This window comes from Lactuca saligna, chromosome 9, assembly GCF_052625555.1.
Source record: "Lactuca saligna cultivar CGN05327 chromosome 9, ASM5262555v1, whole genome shotgun sequence".
Classification (NCBI taxonomy): domain Eukaryota; kingdom Viridiplantae; phylum Streptophyta; class Magnoliopsida; order Asterales; family Asteraceae; genus Lactuca; species Lactuca saligna.
This window is the reverse complement of record NC_136425.1, coordinates 31,468,519-31,492,398: the sequence shown is the minus strand read 5'-3', so window position 1 is coordinate 31,492,398 and position 23,880 is coordinate 31,468,519.

Below are 23,880 nucleotides of genomic sequence, written 5' to 3'. Positions count from 1 at the left end.
AGATTTGTAACAGCCCGGATCCCCAGGTATCTTCATTTCTTATATATTTTGGCATTCTGTGAGGGGACTCGGCGAGTTGGTGGTTGAACTCGTCGAGTCGGGTCGCGATTTTTAGCGGGGGTTCGCGTCCGGACTCGGCGAGTCCAAGGGATGGACTCGACGAGTCCGCGCTGTTTAATGAAACCCTAATTTCCCAGTCCTAAGCTCTATTTAAAGGACCTTATGGCCCTCATATGCGGCCACCTTGAACCCTAAGAGCCTCCATACGTCTGTAAGCCCTTGTGTGTGTGTTTGAAGGCCTTTTGTTCTTCATTTTGAGTGTTAGTGCAAGGAAAGGAGGGAGAGGAGCAAGCTTGAAGTGTTGGGGAGCTTAGATCTGTTGCTATTACATCAAGGGGGTCTTCTTGAGGTAACTATCTGAGCCAATCTTCGTGTTTTGTGTTAATGGGCCAAATCTAGGGTTTCTTCTTGCATATCTTGGCTTGAATAAGAAGTATGAGAGGTCCCCTGGGGATATGGGACCTAGATCTGGACTTTAGCAGGTCCAGGAGACCCCTTATGACAAGCTTTTTGCCCATCCTTTTGAGTTAGAAGTTATACTTGCCATATTAAAGGTTGTTTCTTCAAAATAAGCCTTGTATGCATTGCATGGCAACCAAGACTGAGACTTTACGTGACAAATAAGCTTGGGAAGGCCAGATCTATGTATTTATGGAACGGATCTGACCGCAAAAGCCAGTTTTAGCTGGTGCATGGCATGGACTCGCCGAGTCTGAAGAACAGACTCGACGAGTCACTTGAAGATTGTCCTTGAGACCATCTTGGGTGTAGACTGGACCGAGTTGTGGGCGACTCAGTGAGTCGCAGAGAGTTGGAAAGGTTTTGACAGGTGGACCGAGTCAGGATGGGAATCGCCGAGTTGACCTTCGACTCGGCGAGTTGAGTCGCAGTGGCCCTGTGAGTCAGGCCCAGGTGGAACTCGTCGAGTCGGGGGAGTACTCGACGAGTCAAAGGGAAAATTCCTGAGAGTTGGTAAAAACGCGTAGACTCGCCGAGTCACTATTGTGCACTCGCCGAGTCTAGTCCAAATTGACTAAAGACTGTTGACCAGGTCAACCTGTGTTGACTTGATTTGGATGGTCCACCTTAGTGGTACAAGTAATATTTATAGATTTATAATATCGTAGGAGGATTGCAGCTTGAGGGTTCGAGCCCGAGTGATTCCAGGATTTACGATTAGCAACTTAGCGAGGCATACAAGGTGAGTCTTCTCACTATACTGTACCCGGAAGGGTTTTGACTATGTGACCGGAAGGATGAATGTGATATATATGCTTTATGTGTGTTAAGTTATTTGCTATATGTGTCATGTATGATATGTTTGATAAGGGCCGGAAGGCGTGGTCATATGGACTGTAAATGTTGATGTGGGTAGGACCGGAAGGTTTACCCAGATGGGACGGAAGTCCCCCGAGACACATGGACCGGAAGGTCAAGGCCTGGAAAGGCGTATGTGCGTATGTTGTATTTTGGGAACTCACTAAGCTTTATGCTTACAGTTGTTGCTTTATGTGTTTCAGGTACGAGTGAGGACCGTGGGAAGGCGCCAGCGTGACCGTACACACACTCGGGGAAACTATTTTATCTTTTGTTATGTAATCGTTTGAGACTACGACGTTATTTTGGGAATCTAAACTAATTACTCATGTCTTGTTGGTTGTAAAAATGAAAATTTTTGCTTGGAAATTTTATGACGTTACATGTTCAATACTTGGGGATAGACCTATAGTTTGTTATAGCATAGCAGCATACTCAATACCCACACATAGTTCTACAAACACATACAGTGTCTTCAGCATGACTGGACTGCCTTACCAAGCCTTCAGTCTATCTAGACCACTCTCAAAACCTTCAGTTTGACTAGTACGCCCCACTGACCTTCAGTCTATCCGTACCACTATAAACTTTTGAGCACCTTCTTGGACCCCCCCTCCTGATGCTCTGTCCCATGCATCATGCTCTCACTCACTTAGGGCTTCGAACTTCAGATATACTATGTGGACCATATCCCCAGCCTAACCATAGGCCTCATGTCGATCGTCCACCCTCTCAGAATTCTGTGGTCTGTTCCCTGACCCGCATATCTACCAAATACGCTAAATAACCCGCATACCCGTGTTGAAATGTTGCTGAGCCCTGGCAGCTAACAAAACCTTCAATCTATCAATCCAAAAACGCTTAGAGTTGAGCACACCCTCGAGCGAATACTCGAACTTAACTCAAATCATGACCAGAATTCCAACCTAATTCCCCAAATTCTATTATCAACTACCGAGAAGACGTGATACACATGCTAGGGAGTTTTACCAAACCCCCAACTCACATAATACCCAAACCAAACAGCTTCTCATGTTGTCTTCCTTCCCGACAATGATGCGAAACTTACCTGATTTTCAGCAGCATTCCTACTTCTGTATCCCGGGATGATTCTCCTCCACTTAGATTCAACTTAGCCTTCATAATACATGAAAATCGGAGGATTCTCAATCCTTCTCACTTCCCAATGATCTATCCGATGACAACCAACTCTTTCCCACTAGTGCTCCATTGTTAGATGATCCCAATTAATCACGCATTTCTAAGAACCAGATGAACACTTCCTGAATCCCAGTGAAACTGACAGCCACTAATGCTCGAATAACCCCACACACATGTCCTAAAGACCAAAAGATAAATGCTCCAATTAATACCTCGGCAACGAACCACTACCCTTGGCGCTTTCGTTCGTTAATCACGGACGGTTTCTAAAACCACTGAATCCTAACAATGATGAATAAACCTTCTGTGGGACCCTATCCGTAGACCTCCCACATAATACCCCTTTTCCAAAGGAGTTCCAAACAAGCTTCCCGCTCTCAGGATCTAGAAATCATTCTCTTTAGGGTTCGCACTCTGACTCACTTACCAGCTCAAACGCCCACAACTGAACTGCAACAGCTGAAACAACCTCTGCCCTAAATCGGGCTACAAACTACTCCCAAGAGATAGTCTACAATCCCAAAAGTGCAATAGATCACAAAATCAATCCTTACCATCCGATACAAGAGATCCAAGGAAAACCATACCTCACAAATACTTATGCCACGTCGACCCACCTGCGCTCAACGGTGCTGAAATACTATCGCCAACCCCCGCGACTAACTGGCTCGAGATGGAATACAACCTGAGACTGGGATCATAAGCCTGCTCACTCCTTCGAACTCGAAAAACTGAAGGGAACATCCCTTTCCATAGATGATAAAGTTCTAATCAATCACTCTACCTCCCATCTTCAAATGAATCCCTAAACTTTACTCACCTACAATCCTTTGATAATAAATTTCTCCTAACACCTCCAATGGCCTAACAACTTATGAAACTCCGCAACACATAGATCAGACAGAACAAGCAACTAACCCGAAATTACGGCTTATCCATATTCAACAATATTCCGAGACAAAATATATACCGATCACGGACAATTTGACCACAATATTATTACATAATAGGGTTTTACAATTACATACTAGAGACTTCTTGTGGCTCGACCTTGACCTCCTGAGGAACGATGGTCGCTGGAATCTGAATTCCTTCCGTCCTCAACGCAGGACAGCTAGACCTAAAATCACCGGGTTGGTGACAGTTAAAGCATATCTGATCCTTCTTGCAATCCCGTTGCACATGCCCTCTCCCCCCACTCTTGTAGCACCTAAATTTGTGACAAGTAAATCCGTGGGTTCCCCCACACTTGCCACACACCTCCTGACCCTCCTGACTTCCAGTACTTAGGTTAGCTGCCTCAAACTCTTCATCCTCTGTTGAAAATCCCTTCTCCTCTTTCCTAGTTGTGACCCCACCACCAACACTCCCCTAGTAGTCATCCCGGTAGCAACATCTCTCACAGATTGCAATGCTATAAGTTTCTCCTCAAACTTAGTGATCACCCTGGCAGTGACCCACTCCACCACACCGAAAAATTCTTCTCACAAATTCTGAGAAACCTCCACGAAAATCATCTCTCGTATCCAATCGATGGACAACATTGGCCTATCCTGGCCACTCACTGTTGATCCTGATCCGGATCCTGCCTCAAATCGATTCGCCATCACCATACTGAACATATACCAGGAAGATATCAGATAATCCGCATAAACAATGGGCAACCTACTCCCGACCCAAACACTAAGGGTTGTGACTTCCTTGCTATGTGTATGGGTCATGTGCTTTCAGTAGTACGGGCCCATACTACCTTCCACACCTACCCATATTTGTTTCAAGTATCACCACAACACCCTATCCATATACATGTATATAGAGATCACTCAATCCTCACTCCCAGAGGAATGCTAAATATCTCATAACTGGCCTCCCAGCCTCTCACTACCCACCCATCCACCAACTGCCACACGACCCTCCATTTGTGCCAGTTAACTATTGAATGAATACAATCACATGCCGCACAGCTTAAACAATATTAGGCTAAAAGATTTTATCCCACAACGGTTGGACTCAGACAAGAGTTGCGCAGCAGGACCAAATCCCTTACCCTAAGACAATATAACCCTTGTAGCATGTGACTTAAAGTATTTACCTAATAGTTAGTTCACACACGAAAGAGTCATAAAACAATCAATGGGGTACTCTACATAAGATAAGGCATCACAAATCAGGAAATTCTATCATACAGTTCCTGAGGATCCCTATCTTATCACTAGCACGCTGTTCTAACATATCACATAATATCAAATAACTTGTATGGTATTTTGGGGTCTACTTACTGGCTCCGGATAATCGTACACTTCACATCCTCTTTTACTTATTTTGAAAACAATTTAAAAATCATTTTGAAAATCTTTCATTGATTTGAGAACGGATTCACACGAGTGTTCCTCTAATTCACTCAAACCAAGGCTCTGATACCAACTTGTCACACCCAAAAAGTTCATGGCAAATTAGAACTTTTTCAAAACATTTAAAACCATTTATCATTATAAATTTTGTTTTCAAAATATCTAATATCAGAGTTTTCCCAGAAACATAAACAAATCATGAGGAGCTGTACGATCATGCCTTCGCCTTGCCGCGATCCCCTGATGTACCTGAAACAAAAACTAAAACCATAAGCCCGGAAGCTTAGTGAATCCCATACCCACAATAATACACATATAATCATAAACAACATACTATGGGTCTAGTCAACCATCCGGTTGGAATACCAATATACTATGGGTCCAATCATCCTCAGGAGGGAATACCTTAGTCCCACAACCAACATGTTGGACTGCCCACATACTATGAGTCCATTCATCCTCGGGATGGAATGCTCATGGCCCGCAACCCACAGGTTGGAATGCACATGCCTATTGGATTTCGCACAAAGCAGATAAGCCTCAACCGCCAAAAAAACATGTGCACATATAATAGATAATCATATACAGTCTATAGACAACAACTGATCTAACGGATCATACCACATACCTCATCATATTATCCTACCCTCTAGGATATCGAACTAACAGGTCATACCACATATCACACAATATCACCCTAACCTCTAGGATACCAATCTAATAGACCATACTAACAAAACATAACCAAATAATAATTCAAAGGGTTGACCGTGGTGCCTTAGACCCTTGGGTATAATGAGGATAAATCACCTTTCAATGTCGGACTGAACTACGAAATCACGCTCCCAAAACACTGCCCCAAACTCCAACACCAATAACCATCAATGATCCAATTCATAAATATCCGCTTACTAATTACTCTCAAAAGTCAAACTGGTCAACCCTTGGTTCAAGGTCAAAGTCAATTGTCAAGGTCAACAATCCATGTTGACCTCAACTCGTCGAGTACCCTCAGCTACTCGCCGGGTTCCTTGCATAACTTGCCAACTCGCCGAGTCACCATGCCACTCGCCAAGCCGAAGGAAATCTTTATCAAACTCCCCGAGTTGTTCATCCAACCCGTCAAGTTCATGACCATCTTCATATGACTCGCCGAGTCCCTTCATTCCTTCATCCATACAGATGCTTTTTAAGCCATGCAAAGGCTCCATACTGCAGATCCAACTCCCCAAGGCATGCTTATCACGTGAAGTTGCAAACTTTACGTGCATGTAAGGCTCTAATAACTCAAAATGCCAAAACCAAGCTTGAAATGGGCTTTTACACTTAAGGAGGGGTTCATGCTTGCCAATGATGATAACTTTATGGACTTACAAATCAAAGAGAGTTCAGATCTGAATTTACAACTTCAGATCTGAGCTCATACCCAAGAATAGCTTCATAACCAAGCCAAGAATCCCTAACTTCATCCAAAGAGATCTACAAAGGAATGAGGCCAAGATCATGAATTGATACCTCAAATGAAGCTAGCTGAGATAGACTTTAGATCCACAAACATTCTTGCCTCCAACTTGTTGATCTTCAAGCTTCTTGCATCAAGGTCTTCTTTCTAAGCTTGAAATTAACATTAATATGGGGCGCACACACAAATTAGGGTTGTTGGACTCTCAAGAGGTTGTAAAGGAACTAAAGGAGGCTAACGATCCCTTAAATAGGGTGCCAAACCCCAAAAGTTAGGGTTTCACCCTCCAGCTCCAACTCATCGAGTCACTCTTCCGACTCGGCGAGTTGGTCACATAAACATGTGGCCCAAACCCGCTGCTACTCGACGATTCAGGCAACCAACTCGTCGAGTAGATCTTGAATTCATGAGAATTTATAACCATAAATTTGGTATTCGAGAATCGGAGAGTTACATTGTTCAAGGGTATGTTAGTCAATTTAAGTTTCTAAAGCCTTGGATGAACTTTGAAGGGTGACTTTCCTTATTTTCCTCTTATTTCCTCAAGAAAATCTTTGTTAAATCAAAATCCTTTATGTAATCCTTCATTTTATCTCTTAATCGTTTTTAAATGTTTGTGTTTTATCTCGTTTTGGTTCGATTTGAAGTTAGTGTGTTGGGGTGCAAAGTTCTCCTTGGATATTGCTTACCCTCTTGTGATGTGTAATGGGTTTAGAGTTTCCTATATATAGGAATTGAGTGGCTTCTATTAATGTAAGAACATGTAAGACCCATTTTGGAGTGATTAGGCTAGTGAGAGAATTATTTTAAGACCAACTTTGTATTAGTTTGCAAGATCTAATGAGAACTTACACCAATTTTATTTACTCTTTGTGTTCTTCTTGATTGCTTGATTCACTTGATCTATACTATTCCACACATGGCATCATAATCGTATTACTACAATTGGTAGCAGAGTGGGTGTTCTTTAAATTCTAAAGAATTTGATCCATGATGACATCATGATTTACTGAATCTTAAATAGGTGTAAGTTTTTCATCTTTTAGAGAGTTTTGGTTCTATAAATCAAATTTATTCCATGATTTGATTCCAAAATTGAAAGTTTGATTGAAATTACCATGAATATGTTATCTTGGTGTGAAAATCACAAGGAAGGACAAGAAAGAGAATTATTCAAAAAGGAATATGTTTCACTAATTGAAGACCCAAATGATCTTCATGTTTTTAAATTTTTTGAAGTTCAAGAAATGGGAATTCAATGTGATTTTCATGAAGATGTGAAAGCTATTTGTTTAATTGGAGTTCGAACCGATGATTTCTTAAGTTTTTGTGATTCTTTTGAAGGAATGGTGTTTCTCCAAGAAGTTCAAATGTATCAAAATCCAAAAGATTTGATTCAAAATTGCAAAATTGAAGTTGTGAAGAATGATGTTGTTCTTGAATTCAAAATTTCAAGATCCAAAAATATGAAAAAGAAGAAAAAGAAGAAGAATATCAAAATAAGAACACTTGGGTTTCTAAACATAAGTCTTTAAACGTTATCTTGAAGACGACATTAATGAGGAAAATTTGGGTTTCAAAGCAAAAATCATCAAGTTTTGCAATGGATTTGAATTTCAAACACAAAGTTGTTGAAGATTCTCAAAACTTTTATGAAAACTAAGCTAGATCTTTTGAAAAAAAACGAAGAATGGATTGTATAACATGCATTGTGGGCAGTGGCGAATCTAGAATTGAATTGCACGTGGTTCCTAATTAAGTGCAGACGGAAAAACCAAAGAGTCAACGTTATATATGACATATCGGGCCGGATCGAACCAATAAAAAACGACTGGTTTGTGAGAACTCGAGTTCAACCGGACAGATAGAATAACTAAAAACTGATAAAATCAGTCTACTCTACCCTAAAACTTGATTTTTGCAACAAAAAAACAACTACTTTGCACAACTAAGTCTCTTTCCTTTTTAAAAAGTTCATTTGCAACAACCATTTTGTACAACTAACAACATGAGAAGAGTTGTGTTGTTTTTTAAATTTCCTAATAATCTTTCATAATTTATTTTTATAACATCAAACAACTTCAACTCTCTATTTATCTCCGATAGGTTTTAAAAGTATTAACCATTTGCTTTGAAATTTAAATATAAGTCCGTCATTATTTTTTTTATTTATTTGTTTTTCTTATTTTGTCAAATAATATTAGGTAGTTCCTATTTTTTAAAGGTAGTTCCTATAGTTTTTCCTATACAAATACTATATAATATTAAAAAATTAGGTGGGTCCTAGGACCCACTTTGCTTGTAAGTGACTATGCCCCTGATCGTGGGTGGTACAATGTGAAATTTAGATATTTACTTGTTCCAACAAAATAACCGAGATCTTCCATAATCAATTTAAGTATTGAAAATGGAAAAAAGAATTATCAAGAAGGTTTCTCAAATTCTCAATTGGATTCCGAAAAATTCATGTTGAGATCAATACCTTGTTCTTGAAGATCTGATGATGAACAATTCATGTTTTCTCTAAATTCGAATTCAATCTTATTTTCAATTCGTGCTTTTCGTTTTTGATTTTTGATTGTTTTGATTCGTTGGATCTAATATGTCTTAAGCCCCATTGATGATCCAATATTTTTTTTAGATCAAGCCTAAAATCAAATTTCGTTATTGTTCCTCAATTTGAAACCCATTTATTGTTCCTCAATTTGAAACCCATTTGTTGAGCTCAATTTTGAGTATATGTTTCTTGAAGTAGTTCGAGGTGTGCTTGACAATTTTGATTAGTCTTGAATTGACTCGAGTCGAGTTGTATAGATTTCGAACAAGAATTGCTTGGGTTCGAAATAGCATTTGACTGGTATCGTGTTCGGCTAATGGTGTTGTTCAGTTCGCATATGTGATCAAATAGGTAAAGAAAGAAAACTTTCGCTTCAAATCATTACAGTTTCAGTATTTTGATAGAAAATAGCTAGTTTTAACTTGGGGGTATAATTTTGTGATGTGGGAAAATTTTCAGATTTGGTCTCTATAGTCGATGCGAATTGACACTTTATGTCCAGTTTTGCATTTGGGGTAAAGTTTTGCATTGGAAGCTTATTTAGCTAAACGGGTCCCTTCATTATTTGAGAAATTGAAATTTTTTACCCAGATTTCGAATTTCTTGGAACTCTCACCCAAAATTCGAAAATTCTCACAAAATTTGGAAAGTTTTCTCGGGTTTTTGTAACGTCCCGGAATTCAGGCATATCTATTTGATCATTTTCTTTCCTTAATTTTTCAAAATTAGTCCTTGAAAAGAATGTTGGGCATTTGAGTACGATGGGCGTAATAGAGAGTACGATGCGCGTACTCATGAGCGTGTTTTTGACGCGGAGGCTACCTAGTATGTTGGGCGTACCATAGTGTACGCTGCGCGTACTAGGTTCAGATTGCAACCCTAATTTTGGGGGTGAGCCCTATATAAGGAACATATTAGCCTCACTTTTAGCCACCATTACCAGAGAGTAAAACCCTAAGAGTGCAAAACCTTCATTCTAGAGCTTGTGTATGTGTGGTTAGGCTTGATAGTGTTCTTGTGTGCTTTGGAAGAGAAGAAGGTGCCATTAAATAAGCTAGAGTTGGAGTGTAAGCCTTGGATCTGAGCTTTCCAGAAGTTGGAGTATCAGTTGGAGGTAATAAGCTCAAAGCTTTCTTAACCTTTCTGGATTTTGCATTATGGACCATTTTTAGGGTGTATGTCCCAAAGGTGGAGACTTTATGAGTAAAGGAGCTCCATAGACCTTGATCTGCCCATTTCAGTGTATATTGTGTTATAGATCCATAAAAATCCAATCTTGGACGTTAGGAGTGAACCATGCATGAGTTATGAGCTTCTTAAGGAAGGAAGTGATGTGATTTGCGTGTTGGTGACCTTTACAGCCATGCAAAGGCTTAAAGTCACCGACTTTATGGATTGAGATACTTTAGAGTGACCAGATATGGGATATGAGCTTATAACTTAATCGATTAAGAACATCATGATGAAGATTGTGAAACTGGGGCGTAAGTTGGGCGTAATCCCAGTACGCGCAGCGTAGGGGTCGAGTGTCCCCGACTCTATATAGCATCCGAGTACGCCCATCATACAGAGCCGGTATGCGCCGCGTACTCCTTAGGGTTGACTTTCGTTGACTTTTTGGGTTTAGTGAACGAGTGGACTTTTGGACCATTGGAGGGGTAGAATGGATTTAACCCTTCTGAGAGAGCACGGGAAAGGACTAGTCTAGCCTTTGAGAGCAATTTTTAATTAGAGGTAATTTCTGTATATGATTAGGCGGAAGCTAGATCAGTATTTCGAGTTCGAGATCATTCGAGTTTACCCGAGGTGAGTCTTCTCACTATACTTTACCTAGAGTGGTAGTTATGTGTGACTAGAGGGTCTTATATGCTTGTTGAGTTATACATGATTGTGTGATATGTATGGTATGATATATTGTTGTTGCTTAGACCGGACCGGAGGGTCCAACGTACTGTGAGGCCAAAGGGTTCTCAATCAGATCGGACCGCAGGGTCCAACGAGCTAGACCTGACCAGAGGGTCCAACAAGCTACGGGACTGGAGGGTCTCGCTGAGACACACAGGCTGGAGGGTCCTACAGAGTATAGCCTCAAGTGGCGAATTTGTTGTATGGGGTATTTTGGCGAACTCACTAATCTTTGTGCTTACCGTGTTATGTGTTATGTGTTTCAGGTTTTCTCAGGATCGCGGGACGACACCGGCTTGATTGTACACACCAGAGAAGGAATTATGTTTCGATGATCCTAGATTATTAACTAATTAAACATATAGTGCGTTTTGTAAATTCAACAAATGAGATTTTATGAAATGAGTTATGAAAATTATATGATTAAAAATGAAAAATTGTTTTGAAAATTTAGGGTGTTACACTTTTCGTGATTTTTTTTCGTGCAATATTTTCATGGTTGCATTTTTGTCACACATTGAGGGGGAGTTTCTTCAAGACCGGTGTTATCCTTTGTGGGTTTATAATTGTTTTTTTATTGTAAAAAGGGGGATAATGTAGAAATGAGTATTCTTCGCTTCTCAGATATTTCGTTTCAATGCGCATTTCAAGACCGGTGTTACTTCGAGGGGGATTTGGTCTTGATCGCTTGGAGCTCGTTTGGAAAGTGAAGCCAGGACATCCAATCCTAACTTTGAGGGGGGAATGTTAGGGTGTAAAGTTCTCCTTGGATGTATCTTACCCTCTTGTGATGTCCAATGGGTTTAGCGTTTCCTATAAATAGGAAGTGAGTGACTCTCATTAATGTAAGAACATATAAGATCCATTTTCGATTGATTAGACTAGTGAGAGAATTCCTGCAATACCCACTTTGTAATAGTTTGCTAGATCTAATGAGGGGTTAAATATATTTTATTTACTCTTTGTGTTCTTCATGATTGATTGATTCACTTGATCTTTACTATCACGCACATGTCTTCATAATTGGGTTACTACATAGTGAAGAAAATAAACATTCGTTTTTAATTTGTACTATTGTTAACTTAATGTTGGTTCGATATGGATTATTTTTAATATTTTTGGTTTGTTTTTTTGATGTTAGGAAAGTTTAAACTTGTATATTTAATATAATATGCAATTTCATGTGATAAACCCTAAATATAGTTATGATTTGTGATTTTGAAACCCTAGTTTTCATCTTCCTGTCGATTTCAGCTTTAATATATGTGAAATTGAATATTGAGATCAATTATTCTACCTTTTGAGTTTGAAAAGATTTATGGATGAAGAAGTTAGTTAAAAGCGTCATGGTATAGCCTGATATAATGATGCTAACAAGGTGTTCAATCTAATGTCTCAAAGAAACAACATCTTGAAAAATTTGAATTCATAAATATTTTTTATTGCTTTCATTTTATTTATATATGTGATAAGTACTTATATAATTTCTTATGACAATAATCATTGGTTTTTCCTTGAAATTAACTTGTTATACATTATTAGATATACATTTAAAATCTAAAACACCAACACTATTATTGTCAAAATCAATATATAATTTTTAACCGAACTTTTTGCATGACATATTTAATTAGTGATATACACATATAGAAAGTAAAATATCATTATGTTATGATTATAGCTAAAAGAACAGTTATGATTATAGCTAAAAGAACATGATAACATAGAGATCATCAGTTGGGTTATTGCAAGTTTCTATATTATTAGGATAGGAGTAACTAAGCCTTTTAACAACATTACAATGTCATCTTGCATTTTGCTTTTCATTAAACTAAATTTCATAAAAAATTTAAGCCACCAAAAGAGAAAGGTTAGAAGTGTCAAAATAGAAATTTACTTTCATTTATCTATTTATTATAGCATCATACTTTCAATTATGGATGATTTTGATCTGTAGACAACTTATAAGAAGAAAAAAACGTATATTAAATGTAATTTCCATGATTTTGAAGTAATAGTTCAAGGATATGGAGTTATATGATTTGTGGTGTGGGTTTAATAAAAAAAGATTTGGTTAGTTGCAGATTCTCATTGTTGGTTTTAAGTAACAATGTTATTTGTATATGTTTTTGCTTTTTGTTAATTATACGATTTTCATGGTTGTTGTGTAATGTAGTTAAGAAACAATATTACATAGATATGTTTGTTTGGTTGTTAGGAAGTTGGTTAGATACATTGTTAGTTTTTAGTAATTGTATAGCTTAGATTGTAAAAATAGTAGATCTTAGTTTATGATGGATTTTTGGGATTGTGTTTAATGTGTATTGTTTTGTAGAATGTTTATTTTTTATTTAGAACTTTATTACTCTTTTACTATAAAGTTAGATAGTATACTGTAAGATCCTAAAAGTTTATGATGTAAAATCTTATTTTCAACAGTGACTAATAATGCTAATTTTATGATCGATAATTTTATAATGCAAAGTGGGTGTCTGGATAATCTACACATTCATCAAAATTTTTGAATCATAAATTTTGGATAATTTCTTACTTATAAAAGAAAGTTTTGAATCTTTCAATAGTGATTCATAAAATTATGCATCATTTTACTTTAGATCAAAAATGTTTATCATAATATAAACTTTTATATATTGTAGTTTTGGATCATAAACAACCTTTTTCATGACAAGTTTTGGATTATAAATGTAGAATCATAAATTTCATTTATTAATGGTTGTGTTTCAAAATTTTATGATTTATCTTATATTTTTGAATAATAAAATTTATAAAAAGTTGTGTCATTAACCTTTCCTAATTACAAAAGTACTTCAACAAAACAATTCAAAAATGATAAAGATACAAACTTTTATTTATCGTATTTTGCATCACATGCCATAATTTTCAACATAACTTTTGGATTTTAAATTTACGATAATAAATTCTAGTTAATAATAATAAACTCTCATGTTTTGGATCATATGCCTTGTGCATAATGACTTTTGGATCATAAAATTTTGCATCTTGTATTCCTATATTAAATATATTATTAAACTATAGAAACTTGTATTATAAATTTTAATATCTTAATGTTCGGCTATTAATAGTCTTGATCTAAACTTTTATGATGCATTTTATATTTTTGGAACATGGACATTTTTCTTCATCTAAGATCTAAATGCTCAAAAATGCTATGAATCTAAAACGTTATATCCTTAATCTGTTACGATCCAAAAAATGTTATGATTCAAACTTATATGATTAAGGATCATAACAATTTGAATAAAATATATCATAACATTTAAATAAAATATAATATATGATAACATGTTAGTACTTAAAAATGATATTATAAAAATAGTTTATGATCCATATATTACAGATCGGTCAATATAATGATCAAATTCAAACAATTTATGAGCCAAACAGTTATATGATCCAAACAAGTTATGATCCAATGCGACAAATAGAGTGATAATAAAATCAATAATATGATGTAATCCTAAAGGGTATAACAATTTAATGATATGGTCCAATTCCCACATATTTTTGCTACAAATGTGTTATAATCCAAAACAATATAATATTCCATATATAGACATCATAATAGAATATAAACAAGATGCAAGAGTATTATAAGTTTATGGTGTGTTGAATAGATGACTAGTCCACAGTAACTAAATTTTATATAGTCAGAGTTTCTATTTACATAATACACTTGTGCAATTTTGTATTTAGGAGCTTAATCTTTGTCTATGTAGATATCGTTTTTGCTAATCTACTTTTCTTTTTGACGATCTTCTTTCTTCTACACACGTATTGTAGCATCCTAATGTTGAGGTAATTCCAAATTTAACCCTAAGTGTGAAGATTATTGAATTTTACTTATGTGTGAGAAACATTGTCAAATGGCTAATTGTGGCATTTTTGTAAATAATGGGTGAGGGCACGTATGTTGGGCATACATATTGTACATTGGGCGTACATGGTAAGACCCCATAACCTAATTGTTTAGGGTTTGGATCATATTTAAATATCCTTATGGCATCCAAGTCTCTCCTCTCACTAGCCTCCATCACCTCATTTGATCTTAGCAAACTCTAGTCGGTTTGAGCATTCTTGCCCTTTGGTGTGCATTTTTGTGACCTTGGAGGAGAAGGAAGGAAGTAGAATCACCTTAGGAGCTTGAAGAAACCTTGGATCTGGAATAGTCATGTACCTAGCAACCTCCAATATGTATAAAGTTCTGAACCTTGTAATAATGTTTTATTTGAATTTCACTTTTTACGTTTAATGATCTTTTCATTATAACTCGGTTTTTGAACGTTCGTTGTATTTGACTTTTGAGTGTTACATTGATTTGAAAAAATATAGGGTTGTCACAACAAGTTAGTCATCAGATTGGAATACCCTCGGTTTGTTGGCTCAAGTACAAAGAAGTAAAGCCTCAAACTAACTTGGATCTGGAATAGTCGTGAATATTTGAAGAAACCTTAGGATGCATCAAATGTTAGATATCATGCCAAGGTGTTGAAAAACATAAAGAACGTTCAAAAACCGAGTTATAATGAAAAGATTATGACCACTCAAATATTCACGACACACCCGGTAAAACATTATTAAACGTAAAAAGTGAAATTCCAATAAAATACATTTTAGCCTTAGGTATCTAAACAAAAGTTGTAGATTACGTTAAACCGTGAACGTGCATAAAAAGATCGCCCAAATTGGACCTCATATGAAGAATTCACGAATTTTCTAAGTTCTGTAACAACAGTAGAGAGCTAAAAACTTGAATTAAAGATCGAACGATTTTTAGCTAACGCAACCTAAACGAGAATTGAAGGTCTCCACAACAGGAGTAAGATGGTAAAAAGACAGACGAAAACAAACATCGGATAAAAAAGTTATGAATTTTTAATGGACTTTAGTAGTCCCGGCCTACTAAAAACATAATATTAAAAATAAATCAAAACTAGACGACGGAGTCTAAATGAAAGTTGTAGAGCATCGTCTCACCTACGCGTGGATATAAAGAACGTGAACAATGGAGCCCATACACGAAAGTTCCGGAATTTAGAAGATTGAAACACGAATTATGCCCAGCATAAATTTAGAGTACGCCTAGTGTACTCAGGCGCAGTGTAGAGTCCCATCGGCTAGCAGACTCTACGCTTAGCTAGACTCGAGTCCTAAGCCATGATGCATACGAACGCCCAGCGTAACCAAAGTATGCCCAGCGTACTCCGATATTACGCCCAGCATACTCCCACTTTCAACCCTATAAATAGAGGGCATGAGCTCCGGGTTTTGGCACACTTTTCTCAAACTCTCTCTCACTTTCACTCACTGGTCAACTCCAAAGGCCATCCTGACACCCTCGGTTCCACACCCAAGCCCTGACGAAGGTTCTACGCTACCGAGATCCCCGAGAAGCTCGAAGACGTAGATTTCCGCAGTTGAAGTTCTACTCGATTCTAGTTTCACTCTCTTCAAACCAAACAAGCGAGTTCATACCCATACTTTTCACGTCTTTTCGTGTTTTTTTTTGGGGGGGGGGGGGGGGGGGGGATACAAGTGCAATACAAGAAAACGTATCGCTTTATATAGATTTAAATAAAACTTCTATATTATTATTATTCGATATCAACATTTTGCATTGCATGAAAAGTTAGTATTTCATTGAGTTATTATCACTCAATGGAACACACTTTCGGAAAAACTATAATGGGTATAGTTTGCGAGTTATTCATACCTTCTTACGTAAACATCTTGAAAAACGAAATACTTTCATCTAAAGTGAAATAAAGACTTTCTTTTCGTAAATCTATTTATACTAAGTGTTGGGATATATTCAACTTCAACGTACTCTTAAGTATGCATTTCAAGTCCTGTATTATAAACCATAATCTCTTGGAGGGGGAGCGTGATACTTGTGTATAGATCTATACGGGATTGACAATCCCGAACCTAAACTGTTAGCTACAGTTAGACCGGCAAGTCTGGGGTGACACATGTCATAACACTACAACACCTGAAGAACGTTGTTACAGGCAGTTTGTGTCAATAGAGTGGTTATAAGAGTCACACGGAAGTATAAAAATAAGCTTGATTTATGAGACTCATGAATGCATTCGGTATTTACATTATTTTTGAGTATAAATTCACCTTCATCATTTAAGTACGAAGGATACTAACGCCCTCCAACTTTTGGGACTTTTTCAAACTATATGTGGAAGATATTGGATTTCCTGGAAATCACATTTATCTGTTTTCTTCTAAAAAGACATACTTTTTCAGTACAAAGACACTTATGAACTCACCAGCTTTATTGTTGACACTTTTTTGAAACTGCTTGTATTTCTCAGGGAATCAGTAATACAGGTAACCACCAGCTTTTGAAGAAGGAATGCTAAGGCGTCTATTATTAAAACATTTTAAATCATCATATTTGTAATATTATTTTGCAAACATGTATTTCGCAACAATGTACGTTTTTGTTATATATATGATGGTTGTGCTATTGTCTTTACGATATTCAATTGTTATGGTACTACGTGAAGTCACGCAGCCCCGAATGTTTCCGCCATTCTGGTTTGTGGGTGTGACAGATTGGTATCAGAGCATTGTTTATAGTGAACTAAGTATGTCAAACCACATAAGATATACAAACTATAAATGCCAAAGGGACCCAAAAAAAAAAAACCTTTGACAAAACGTTTTCACAAACAAATATTTTTAATAAATTTTAAAGAAATATACATTTTTACACGCATGCATCGGTATCATATCATAGCAAAGTTTTCTAAAAAGTATTAAGGCAAGTTATGACATTACGACTGGGCCTCGGGGTATGTAATTAAATCGAGAATAAATATAGCCTGATCAACTACATTTATCCTGGATTTGACCAACGTACGTCGAGGAATGGTCGTAGTGGACAACAAGTCAAAAACTTACCAAATAAAAATACTAAACTTGCAAATTCGAAATACTATAGGAGCATTTTATAAAAATAACGACAATAAAAAAATCATGCACACCTCAAGATTTGGTTAAACTTAGGATGCATCGAATAAAAATTTCTTTTCTCATAAAATTCTCATACCTCTATTCTAGTACAGACAAAATGACCGGATTCCATATACCGCGAGACCCTTACTACCCGAACCAAGGTAACGGTGGATGGATAGAAGAAGATCCAGAAGTAGACCCAGAGGAAATCGAAGAGGAATTCGAAGTCAAAGAGGAAGAAGAGCCAGAAATAATCAACCCACCAGCTCCCCGTTCTCCCGCAATTAGAATGGGCTACCAAGGTCCCACTCCCATTTGGGGAAGCCATCTCCACCATTGGAGCCAGCAACTAGGTGTACGCCCTCCCTTTGGCATGTGTCGGGAGTTATACGATGTCAGTGGTGGAGGTTCAGCCGATCGAGCGCTTCCCGTCCTTGTGGGAAAATAGCCAACCAGACCTACCAGTTGGGAATTCAGGCAACCAAAATTCGTGAGATCAATGTTGTTGCACAGGGTAACGCCGCGGACATCTGTCATCTGGACGGACTACACGAAGATACCCAACTCCACACAGGGACGCTTCAAAGCCAAATGGAGGCAACACTTGCAGAAATAAGAGAGATGAAGGAACAACAAGCGGTCTTTGAGAGGCGTTTAATGGGAGTCAAACAATCGGATGCAGAGTCTAGCTCCAAACGCACAACACGCCGCAAGTAGGACTTGCCCAACTCTAACAATTTTGATATAGAATAGGACCTCGGATAATGTTTTTACCTTCTTTGAACTTGTAATCGGAGACCTTTAAATAGGTCAAATTTTCCTAACCACAAAGAAAAATGTAACGCACCGTATGTTTGACATATATATATATATATATACATGTATATATATATATATATATATACACATATAGATATACATATATATATATATATATGTGTGTGTGTGTGAAGTATTTCTTTACATACCTCTCGAAATTCATCGGATTATCTAAATTGCTATATCTGCTTCGAAAACCATTAACTAAAGTCAAAACAAATTACAGATATAACTAACCACCTAGTGCACGATTGTCAAATCATTAAAAACTTATAGTCTTCATTGTTATTTCTCTACCAGAACATGCCTCCTCGTAGATCATCACGTAGAAACACAACTCCAACACCACCTCCACCACCCCCTCCAACTATGGATGCAGCTATGTTCCAAGCTTCTGTAACAGCCGTTGTAACCGCATCGATGGCACAAATGAGTAACAACGGGTCAAGAGGAGGAATAAACAGCTTTACAAATGGCCAAAGCCAAGGCCGTTCCAGGGAATGTACTTACAAAGACTTCACCAACGGGAAAACCATTCCCTTTAATGGGACTGGGGGAGTGATGGCTCTATCCCAATGGATAGAGAAAACGGAAGTTGTGTTCGAAATATGCGCGTGCCCCGAAGAAAGCAAAGTAAAATTTGTCGCCTGTACTTTCTCCGAACGAGCCCTAACATGGTGGAACGGCCACGTCAAGTCACTAACCCTGGTGGTGGAAAATTCCATGGGTTGGGAAAACCTGAAACGAATGCTACTACGAGAGTACTACCCAAGAGGCGAGATTCAGAAGCTCGAACAGGAACTGTGGGGCCTTACGATGGTAGGCTCGGACGTCACAAGCTATACAAATAGATTCAGTGACTTGATAATACTTTGCCCAGGAATGATGATTCTGGAAAGTCAAAAGGTGGAAAGGTATATCTGGGGACTGTCACCCCAGCTTCGAGGAAGTGTGCTAGCCTCCAAACCCACAACGTTCGACAGCGCCAAGGAACTGGCGCAATCTCTCGTTGACCATGGGGTCTGTCAAAGTATCACAACCGTCGTCGCCGAGCCAACCAAAGGAAGCAACAACAATGACAACAATGCCAACAACAATAGCAAGAAGAAGTTCTGGAACAAGAGAAAAGGTTAAACTTCACAAGAACCTTCAAAGAAACAAATGGTGGCGGTCCATGCCGCTACTGCCCCCACTACAATTCCCGCTACCCCTGCGCTAACGAAGCAATATGCTAGGAACCTGCCAAAGTGCAACAAATGCAATTACCATCACCACAGTAATTGTCGACAAATGCACTGTAAAAATTGCGACAAGAAAGGGCACACTGTCCGTTTCTGTAAGGCACCGGTGCGACCAATCACCTAAGTTTCTGGTACTGGAGTAAGTCAAGCATGTTATAGGTGTGGAGAAACTGGGCACTTCAAGAGGGATTGCCCCAAGGCAAAGAATACTGGCGGTGTAGGAAGAGTGCTGGCGATAGGACAGAATGAACCAATAGCTGACCCCACGGTGGTTACGGGTACGTTTCTCCTCAACAACATTTATGCATGCATACTCTTTGACTGCGGTACGGAGAGAAGTTTTGTGAGTCATAAATTCAAACACCTACTTAATCAAAAACCCCAACCACTCAATAAAATATTCACTGTAGAAATGTAAAACGGAAAGCGCAAGCGTTATGTACATAGGATGTACATTAAATTTAAACGAGCGCTTGTTTCAAATCGATCTTATGCCAATTTCAATAAGAAGTTTTGATGTCATCATCGGTATGCTTTGTCACGAAAGGGGCGTTCGCCTCAATCTGCCAAATGGAGAAACTCTTGTCATTTATGATGACAAACCCAGTACAAATTTACAAATCATCTCCTGCGTCAAAGCACAAAAATATCTTCGCAAGGAATATCATGCCTTTCTAGCCCACGTGGTAGACAAGAAACAAGAATCGAAGGACATTAAAGACATTCCGGAAGTCTGCAACTTCCCGGAAGTCTTCCCAGAAGTCTTCCAGGAGTCCCACCAGAACGCCAAGTCGAGTTCAGGATCGACTCAATTCCCGGAGCTACCCCAATAGCAAAATCGTTGTACCGTCTAGCCCCCGCCGAGATGCAGGAACTGTCCAGTCAACTAAACAAGCTGCTGAGCAAAGGCTTCATCAGACCGAGCTTCTCACCATGGGGAGCACCGGTCCTATTCGTAAAGAAGAAGGACGAATCCTTTTGCATGTGCATCGATTACCGGGAATTGAACAAACTCACGATCAAGAACCGATATCCTCTACCACGCATAGACGACTTGTTCGATCAACTACAAGGAGCAAGCTACTTCTCAATGATCGATCTAATATCTGGTTATCACCAACTGCGAGTGTTGGAAGGAGACATTCCCAAAACGGCATTCCAAACACGTTATGGTCACTACGAGTTTGTAGTGATGCCCTTTGGAATGACAAATGCACCAGCGGTGTTCATGGACTTGATGAACCGAATATGTCTTCCCTTCCTGGATAAATTTGTGATCATGTTCATAGATGATATACTCATTTATTCAAGAAGCAAGGAAGAGAAAAGCCAACACCTCCGCCAAGTTTTGGAAACGTTGAGGACAGAAAAGCTATGCGCAAAATTTTCAAAGTGTGAATTTTGGATTCGGAAAGTAGATTTCCTAAGTCACGTAGTAAGCGAAGAGGGGATACACGTGGATCCTTCCAAGATCAAAGCAATAGAGAATTGGACCACTCCAAGGACCCCAACAGAAATCCGATAATTCTTGGGACTCGTCGGGTATTACCGAAGGTTCATAAAAACTTCTCGAAGATTGCTAAGCCGCTTACCACCCTAACTCATAAGAGTGTGACCTTCGACTGGGGAGAAAAACAAGACATCGCATTTCAAACACTAAAGCCAGCCTTATGTTGTGCACCCATCTTAACCTTAACAGAAGGAACGGAAGACTTCGTGGTCTATTGTGATGCGTCAAACCAAGGACTTGGGTGTGTTCTAATGCAGCGAGGGAAGGTCATCGCCTACGCCTCAAGACAACTAAAGACGCACAGAGTAAACTACACAATGCATGATCTTGAGCTAGGAGCAGTAGTTTTCACTCTAAAGATATGGAGGCACTATCTCCATGGCACGAAATGTACAATCTTCACATATCATAAAAGCCTCCAGCATATCCTCAACCAGAAGGAACTCAACATGAGACACAGACGGTGGGTAGAACTACTAAGCGATTTCGAATGCGAAATTCGATATCATGCCGGAAAGGCTAACGTGGTGGCTGATGCACTCAACCGAAAGGAATACTCGGGCCACCGAGTGAAGTCGCTAACTATGACGATCCATTCGCACCTGTCCACGCAAATCAAGGAAGCCCAAATAGAAGCCTTGAAATACAAAAATGTAAGGGGGGAAGCCTTAAGGGGAATGGATAAGAATCTTGAAGTCAAGAATGATGGAATTCGTTACTTCATGAATCGGATCTGGACACCGAAGTTTGGCGGGTTCAGAGAAGTCATCATGAACGAATCTCATAAGAAACGATACTCCATACATCCCGGCTCCGATAAGATGTATTTGGACCTCAAGAAACTATATTGGTGGCTGAACATGAAAGCCGAAATTGCTACCTACGTGAGCAAATGTCTGACATGCGCCAAAGTCAAGGTGGAATACCAAAAGCCATCGGGATTGTTACAACAACCAGAAATACCCGAATAGAAGTGGGAGCGGATAACCATGGATTTCATAACCAAATTACCCAAGATGGCAACCGGACTCGACACCATCTGGGTGATCGTCGACAGATTAACTACATCGGTGTTCTTCCTACCAATTAAAGAAACGAATAAATTAGAGAAGCTAACTAGAACATACCTTAGGGAGATTGTACGATTGCATGGTGTGACAATATCCATTATCTCGGACTAAGATAGTAGATTCACCTCAAGGTTCTAGTAGTCGCTGTAAAGATCTCTAGGAACGAGACTAGACATGAGTATCGCGTATCACCCACAAACCAATGGCCAGAGTGAGAGAACCATACAAACCCTAGAAGATATGCTGAGAGCTTGTGTAATTGATTTTGGGAAGGGATGGGACACCCATTTACCATTGGTCGAGTTTTCATACAACAATAGCTACCACACTAGCATCAAGGTTGCCCCTTTCGAAGCCCTCTACGACCGTAAGTGCGGATCACCTCTGTGCTGGGCTGAAGTGGGTGACACGCAACTAGCAAGAGGACAAGCAACAGAAAACACTCTCACTAGGCGAGAAATCATAAGAGAAACTACGGAGAAGCTCGTTCAGATCAGAGAACGACTGAAGGCTTCGAGGGACAGACAAAAGAGTTATGTGGATAAAAGATGGAAACCCTTGGAATTCTAGGTTGGAGACCGTGTCCTACTAAATGTCTCGCCCTGGAAAGGATTAATACATTTTGGAAAGCATGGGAAACTGAACCCAAGGTGCATCGGACCATTCGAGATCCTTGTCAGGATCAGTCCGGTGGCTTACAAACTTCGATTACCTCAGGAACTCCACAACGTACACCCTACCTTTCACGTATCAAACCTAAAGAAGTGTTTGTCCGATGAGACCCTCATCGTCCCTCTCGACGAAATTGCAATAAATGAGAATCTCCAATTCGTAGAAGAACCAATAGAGATCATGGATCAGGAAATTAAAAGAACTAAACAAAGCCGCATACCTATTGTAAAGGTCCGCTAGAACGCCAAGCGAGGACCTGAATACACCTGGGAACGCGAGGATCAGATGAAACAAAAGTACCCGCATCTTATTCCTAACCCATAAACTCCATCTTAGATTAAGTTTCGGGACTAATTTCCCTCTCACGGGGGGAGGATGTGACAACCCTATATTTTTCCAAATCAATGTAACACTCAAAAGTCAAATACAATGAACTATTTGGAATCAACGGAATTAACCTCAAAAATAAAGTGTTCAAAAATCTAAATTTGGGATGCATCAAATGTTAGATATCGTGCCAAGGTTTCCAAAAACATAAAGAACGTTCAAAAACCGAGTTATAATGAAAAGATTATGACCACTCAAATATTCATGACACACCTGGTAAAAAATTATTAAACGTAAAAAGTGAAATTCCAATAAAATGCATTTTAGCCTTAGGTATCTAAACAAAAGTCGTAGATTATGTTAAACTGTGAACGTGCATAAAAAGATCGCCCAAATTGGACCTCGTATGAAGAATTT